At 32.7% G+C, this 7,667-nt stretch overlaps 3 long non-coding RNA genes across 3 annotated transcripts; all 3 read right to left on the bottom strand.

Annotated features, from left to right (window-relative positions):
* Positions 1 to 922: 922 nt before the first annotated feature.
* LOC149160935 (uncharacterized) lies at positions 923 to 2,210 on the bottom strand. Its single transcript, XR_016261481.1, has 6 exons — positions 1,878 to 2,210; positions 1,658 to 1,709; positions 1,470 to 1,514; positions 1,287 to 1,369; positions 1,044 to 1,188; positions 923 to 950 (listed from the first exon to the last, which is right to left on the bottom strand). It is a non-coding gene; the product is annotated as an uncharacterized LOC149160935 (long non-coding RNA).
* A 115-nt stretch (positions 2,211 to 2,325) lies between these two features.
* Positions 2,326 to 3,606, bottom strand: LOC149160934 (uncharacterized). The gene is made up of 5 exons (XR_016261480.1): positions 3,513 to 3,606; positions 3,332 to 3,411; positions 3,091 to 3,137; positions 2,789 to 2,998; positions 2,326 to 2,402 (listed from the first exon to the last, which is right to left on the bottom strand). It is a non-coding gene; the product is annotated as an uncharacterized LOC149160934 (long non-coding RNA).
* Positions 3,607 to 3,698: 92 nt separating this feature from the next.
* Positions 3,699 to 7,335, bottom strand: LOC149160933 (uncharacterized). The gene is made up of 12 exons (XR_016261479.1): positions 7,197 to 7,335; positions 6,913 to 7,104; positions 6,349 to 6,425; positions 5,941 to 6,243; positions 5,721 to 5,802; positions 5,533 to 5,577; positions 5,352 to 5,431; positions 5,110 to 5,254; positions 4,810 to 5,000; positions 4,351 to 4,427; positions 3,920 to 4,244; positions 3,699 to 3,781 (listed from the first exon to the last, which is right to left on the bottom strand). It is a non-coding gene; the product is annotated as an uncharacterized LOC149160933 (long non-coding RNA).
* Positions 7,336 to 7,667: the final 332 nt, after the last annotated feature.

Below are 7,667 nucleotides of genomic sequence, written 5' to 3'. Positions count from 1 at the left end.
TTACAAAAAATCAGCAAAAAAACAAACAAACAAACAAAAACAAAGGAAAATAAGTACAACTCAAAGCATGGCCATGCTCAAACTCATAAAAAAAAACATGCAAAAAAGAAAAAAGAATAAGAAAATTGCAAATATCCCCTTTGCACATCATCTCTCCTACAATGTGGTCTCCTCTGCTCAAAGGAAAAAAAGTGGGTTCAATAAGGTTAAAATATACACACAATTAGTAATGATAAACATATTTCAAAACCAATAATTATTCATAATAGAAAACGCACCTCCCATAAAATTTGTTTTATAACGATGGACACTCTCTTTTTTATTCCACTTGTTGGTGCTCATCAAAACAAGCCATCTACAATAGATGCAAAATAAGATATTACAATGGTTATATAAGTTAAACTAAAGAGTGAACGCAAAAACTAATCGTAATAAGAAACACACCTTTCTTTAAGACTGTTATTAAAAAGGGGAGAGCCCATTTTGTATTTCATGTATTCATACTCAACGGAACAAACCATTTGCACTATATATAATAAAATATTAGATTTCTAATAGAATTTAAAGTGGAGAGTTTGAAGGTATGAACTTGTCATGCAACTTAAAATTCGAGTCCAATTATATTTTGTGTTATATCTCAAAAAAATATAAATTTTATAAACTAGATGTACTTCTACTACGAGTAATACAAATAATGTTTTCATAAGATGTAAATTTTTCAGAAAAGGAATCGAAGCCTACTAAACTTATTGAACACCCAAAATCTCAGGGTCCACAAGGCAGTAGTGTTGTACGTTGGAACAATGGTTGATTGGTTAAAGGGTCAGTATGTTTGTCTGCTCGACCTTACCCAACTCCTCTACAAGGCACGTTGTGTGGGCGTGTGCATGTGATGTGGGGAGGGAAAACAAACACTGCACCATCCTAGACACTGCAACTATAGTTACTCACTGCACAAAAGTAACATTATATATGAGATCACAAATAAACCACGAGCGGAAATCAATAACAAATATACAGAGCGACAAATTAATCACACATACCTAGCCCTTGGCTAATGTTATAGCAGCCTCAACCATGAACAATAAGCCCTGAAATTCTGAACCTCAATATAACATTTCCCTTTATTCTGTATCAAAACTTTTGGAAAATCTCAAACCTCACACCCATTAACATGGTCATACTACCCTGAAACCATCACAAAAGTATAAATTGATTTGCAAAAAAACAAATAATTCAGTCTATTAAAGAACAATACTCTTATGTAAGAAAAAAATATGGCTCACCAATCGTCCAAGTTGCTGCATTAGTACAATGTCTAGAGTATCTTCACCTTGACCTTGATAGACTATACAATTGTGGTCGCTCACTACACATAGTAGATTGATATAGTTGAGGGTCAGTCCACATATAAAACATAATATAAATTGAAAGCAAGCAAATGGATTCACAAATGAATGAATCCTAACCTCCATATTATATCTTCGATTTTCTCTCCTTGCTGCCTTCCTTTCCTATTGCACATCCAATAAACAAAACCAAGAACAAGATCATACTACCTCGAAACCATTACAAAAGGATAAATCATTGTGCAAAAAGCAAATATTCCAGTGTATTAAAGGACAACAGTATTTTGTAGGAAAGGAATATGGCTCACCCATCCTTTGTGCCAAGTTTGTAGAATTTCTTGTGTATCTTCACCACTTGATCTTTGTAGATTATACAATTGTAGTCGTTCAATACATAAAGAGGATCATTATAGTTGATTATGAGAGCATAGAAAACGTATAATAAATTGAATAACAAACAAGTGGAGCCAGAAATTAGCAAAAGATACTTTTAAGTGAAATGGACTGCATATAGGTATGTTAACTCACCTTCATTTATGAACAATAACCTCCATTTTCTTTGTCTGCTTCCTTCATTTATTTCTCTGTATGCTTCCTTCATTTCCTTTTCCATACCCAAAAAATGAAACCAAGACCCAAGTACAAAAAAACGTGAAAAAAAGGAAAACAAACAAAAAGGAATACAACATAGCCAACAAATGAAACCAAGACCAAACTACAAAAAATGAGAAAAAAAAACAAACAAAAACAAAAAAACAAAGGAAAATAAGTACAACTCAAAGCATGGCCATGCTCAAACTTATAAAACAAAACATGCAAAAAAAAATTGCAAATATCCCCTTTGCACATCATCTCTCCTACAATGTGCTCTCTGCTCAAAGGAAAAAAAGTGGGTTGACTAAGGTTAAAATATACACACAATTAGTAATGATAAACATATTTCAAAACCAATAATTATTCATAATATAAAACGCACCTCCCCTAAAATTTGTTTTATAACGATGGACACTCTCTTTTGTATTCCACTTGTTCGTGCTCATTAAAACACGCCATCTACAACAGATACAAATAAGATATTAGAATGGTTATAAAAGTTAAACTAAAGAGTCGAATGCAAAAATTAATCATAATAAGAAACACACCTTTCTTTAAGACTGTTATATAAAAGGGGAGAGCCCATTTTGTATTTCATGTATTCATACTCAATGGAACAAGCCATTTGCACTAGATATATAATAAAATATTAGATTTCTAATAGAATTTAAAGTAGAGAGTTTGAAGGTATGAACTTGCCATGCAACTTAGTTCAAGTCCAATTATATTTTGTACTATATCTCAATGAAATATAAATTTTATAAACTAGATGTACTTCTACTACGAGTAATACAAACAATGTTTTCATCACATGTAAATTTTTCAAAAAAGGAATTGAAACATACCTAAACTTATTGAACACCCAAAATCTCAGGGACCACAAAGCAATAGTGTTGTACGTTAGCACGATGTTTGATTGGTTGAAGGGTTAGTATGCTTGTCTGCTCGACCTTACCCACCTCCTCTACAAGGCACGTTGTGTTGGTGTGTGCATGTGATGTGGAAAGGGAAAACATACACTGCACCATCATAGATATTGCAACTATAGTCACTCACTGCACAAAGTAATATTATATATGAGATCACAAATAAACCACGAGAGAAAATGAATAACAAATATACAGAGCGACAAATTAATCACACGTACCTGGCCCTTGGCTATTGTTTAGCAGCCTCAACCATGAACAATAAGCCCTGAAATTGTGAACCTCAATATAATATTTCCCTTTATTCTGTATCAAAGTTCTTGGAAAATTTCAAAGCTCACACCCATTAAAAAGATCATACTACCCTGAAGCCATGACAAAAGTATAAATCAATATGCAAAAAACAAATAATTCAGTCGATTAAAGAACAATATTCTTATGTAGGAAAAAAATATGGCTCACCAATTGTCCAAGCTACGTTGGCACAATGTCTAGGGCATCTTCACCTTGACCTTGATAGACTATACAATTGTCGTTGCTCACTACACAATGCAGATTGATATAGTTGAGTGTGAGACCACATATAAAACATAATATAAATTGAAAAGCAAGCAAACGGATTCCCAAATGAATGAATGATAACCTCCATATTATCTCTTCGATTTTCTTTCCTTGTTGCCTTCCTTTCCTATTGCACATCCAATAAACAAAACCAAGAACAAGATCATACTACCTCGAAACCATTACAAAGGATAAATCATTGTGCAAAAATAAAATATTTCAGTGTATTAAAGGACAACAGTATTTTGTAGGAGAAAAGTATGGCTCACCCATCCTTTGTGCCATGTTTGTAGAATTTCTAGTGTATCTTCACCACTTGACCTTTGTAGATTATACAATTGTAGTCGTTCACTACATAAAGAAGATCATTATAGTTGATTATGAGAGCATAGATAACACATAATAAATTGAATAACAAACAAGTGGAGCCACAAATTAGCAAAAGATACTTTTAAGTGAAATGCACTGCATATAGGTATGTTAACTCACCTTCATTTATGAACAATAACCTCCATTTTCTCTGTTTTCTTCCTTCATTTCCTTTTCCACACCCAACAAATGAAACCAAGACCAAACTACAAAAAACGTGAAAAAAAGGAAAACAAAGGAAAACGAGTACAACACACCCAACAAATGAAACCAAGACCAAACTACAAAAAATGAGAAAAAACAAACAAACAAAAAAACAAAGGAAAATAAGTACAACTCAAAGCATGGCCATGCTCAAACTCAGAAAACAAAACATGCAAAAAAGAAAAAAGAAAAATTGCAAATATCCCCTTTGCACATCATCTCTCCTACAATGTGCTCTCCTCTGCACAAAGGAAAAAAAAGTGGGTTCAATAAGCTTAAAATATAAACATAATTAGTAATGATAAACATATTTCAAAACCAATAATTATTCATAATAGAAAACGCACCTCCCCTAAAATTTGTTTTACAATGATGGACACTCTCTTTTGTATTCCACTTGTTAGTGCTCATCAAAACAAGCCATCTACAACAGATACAAAATAAGATATTATAATGGTTATATAAGTTAAACTAATAGTCGAACGCACAAATTAATCGTAATAAGAAACACACCTTTCAAGACTGTTATATAGAAGGGGAGAGCCCAATGGAATTTCATGTATTCATACTCAATGGAACAAGCCATTAGCACTAGATATATAATAAAATATTAGATTTCTAATACAATTTAAAGTAGAGAGTTTGAAGGTATGAACTTGTCATGCAACTTAGTTCGAGTCCAATTATATTTTGTGTTATATCTTAACAAAATATAAATTTTATAAACAAGATGTACTTCTACTACGAGTAATACAAACAATGTTTTCATAAGATGTAAATTTTTCAAAAAAGGAATCATAGCATACCTAAACTTATTGAACACCCAAAATACCAAGGTCCACAAGGCAGTAGTGTTGTACGTTAGCAGGCTAGTTGATTGGTTGAAGGGTCGGTATGCTTGTCTGCTCGACCTTACCCAATTCCTCTACAAGGCACGTTGTGTGGGGATGTGCATGTGCTGTGGAGAGGGAAAACATACACTGCACCATCCTAGACACTGCAACTATAGTTACTCACTACACAAAGTAATATTATATATGCAATCACAAATAAACCATGAGAGAAAATGAATAACAAATATACAGAGCAACAAATTAATCACTTACCTGGACCTGGGCTAATGTTATAGCAACCTCAACCATGAACAATAAGCCCTGAAATTGTGAACCTCGATATAACATTTCCCTTTATTCTGTATCAAAGTTTTTGGAAAATCTCAAACCTCACATCCATTAACAAGATCATACTACCCTAAAACCATGACAAAAGTATAAATCGATTTGGAAAAAACAAATAATTCAGTCGATTAAAGAACAATATTCTTATGTAGGAAAAAAATATGGCTCACCAATCGTCCAAGTTGCGTTGGTACAATGTCTAGGGCATCTTCACCTTGACCTTAATGGACTATACAATTGTGGTCGCTCACTACACAAAGCAGATTGATATAGTTGAGTGTGATACCACATATAAAACATAATATAAATTGAAAAGCAAGCAAACAAATTCACAAATAAATGAATGATAACCTCCATATTATCTCTTCGATTTTCTCTCCTTCTTGCCTTCCTTTCCTATTGCACATACAATAAACAAAACCAAGAACAAGATCATACTACCTCGAAACCATTACAAAAGGATAAATCGTTGTGCAAAAAGAAAATATTTATGTGTATTAAAGGACAACAGTATTTTGTAGGAGAAAAGTATGGCTCACCCATCCTTTGTGCCAAGTTTGTAGAATTTCTAGTGTATCTTCACTACTTGATCTGTGTAGATTATACAATTGTAGTCGTTCACTACATAAAGAGGATCATTATAGTTGATTATGAGAGCATAGATAACACATAATAAATTGAATAACAAACAAGTGGAGCCAGAAATTAGCAAAAGATACTTTTAAGTAAAATGCACTGCATATAGGTATGTTAACTCACCTTCATTTATGAACAATAACCTCCATTTTCTCTGTGTGCTTCCTTCATTTCATTTTCCATACCCAACAAATGAAACCAAGACCAAACTACAAAAAAACGTGAAAAAAAAGGAAAACGAGTACAACACACTCAACAAATGAAACCAAGACCAAACTACAAAAAATGAGCAAAAAAACAAAGGAAAATAAGTACAACTCAAAGCATGGCCATGCTCAAACTCTTAAAACAAAACATGCAAAAAATAAAAAAGAAAAATTGCAAATATCCCCTTTGCACATCATCTCTCCTACAATGTGCTCTCCTCTGCTCAAAGGAAAAAAAGTGGGTTGAATAAGGTTAAAATATACACACAATTAGTAATAATAAACATATTTCAAAACCAATAATTATTCATAATAGAAAACGCACCTCCCCTAAAATTTGTTTTATAACAATGAACACTCTCTATTGTATTCCACTTGTTCGTGCTCATCAAAACAAGCCATCTACAACAGATACAAAATAAGATATTACAATGGTTATATAAGTTAAACTGAAGAGTCGAACGCAAAAATTAATCGTAATAAAAAACACACCTTTCTTTAACACTGTTATATAAAAGGGGAGAGCCTATTTTGTATTTCATGTATTCATACTCAATGCAACAAGCCATTTGCACTAGATATATAATAAAATATTAGATTTCTAATAGAATTTAAAGTAGAGAGTTTGAAGGTATGAACTTGTCATGCAACTTAGTTCGAGTCCAATTATATTTTGTGTTATATCTCAAAAAATATATATATATATATAAACTAGATGTACTTCTACTATGAGTAATACAAATAATGTTTTCATAAGATGTCCAATTATATTTTGTGTTATATCTCAAAAAAAAATATATATATATAAACTAGATGTACTTCTACTATGAGTAATACAAATAATGTTTTCATAAGATGTAAATTTTTCAGAAAAGGAATCGAAGCATACCTAAACTTATTGAACACCCAAAATACCAGGGTCCACAAGGCAGTAATGTTGTACGTTAGCACGATGGTTGACTGGTTCAAAGGTCAATATTCTTGTCTGCTCGACCTTGCCCAACTCCTCTACAAGGCACGTTGTGTGGGGGTGTGCATGTGATGGGGGAGGGAAAACATACACTGCAACTATAGTCACTCACTGCACAAAGTAATATTATATATGAGATCACAAATAAACCACGAGAGAAAATGAATAACAAATATACAAAGCGACAAATTAATCATACATACCTGGCCCTTGGCTAATGTTATAGCAGCAACAACCATGAACAATAAGCCCTGAAATTGTGAACCTCAATATAACATTTCCCTTTATTTTGTATCAAAGTTCTTGGAAAATCTCAAACCTCACACCCATTAACAAGATCATACTACCCTGAAACCATGACAAAGTTATAAATCGATTTGCAAAAAACAAATAATTCAGTCGATTAAAGAACAACATTCTTATGTAGGAAAAAAATATGGCTCACCAATCGTCCAAGCTGCATTGGTAGAATGTCTAGGGTATCTTCACCTTGACCTTCATAGACTATACAATTGTGGTCGCTCACTACACAAAGCAGATTGATATAGTTGAGTGTGAGACCACATATAAAACATAATATAAATTGAAAAGCAAGCAAACAGATTCACAAATGAATGAATGATAACCTCCATATTATCTCTTCGATTTTCTCTCCTTGCTGCCTTCCTTTCCTA

This window comes from Pinus tabuliformis, chromosome 5_2, assembly GCF_031772625.1.
Source record: "Pinus tabuliformis cultivar Carrire ecotype Pingquan chromosome 5_2, CPIR1, whole genome shotgun sequence".
In the NCBI taxonomy this organism is placed as follows: Eukaryota; Viridiplantae; Streptophyta; class Pinopsida; order Pinales; family Pinaceae; genus Pinus; species Pinus tabuliformis.
This window is presented reverse-complemented; position numbering and strand designations above follow the sequence as displayed.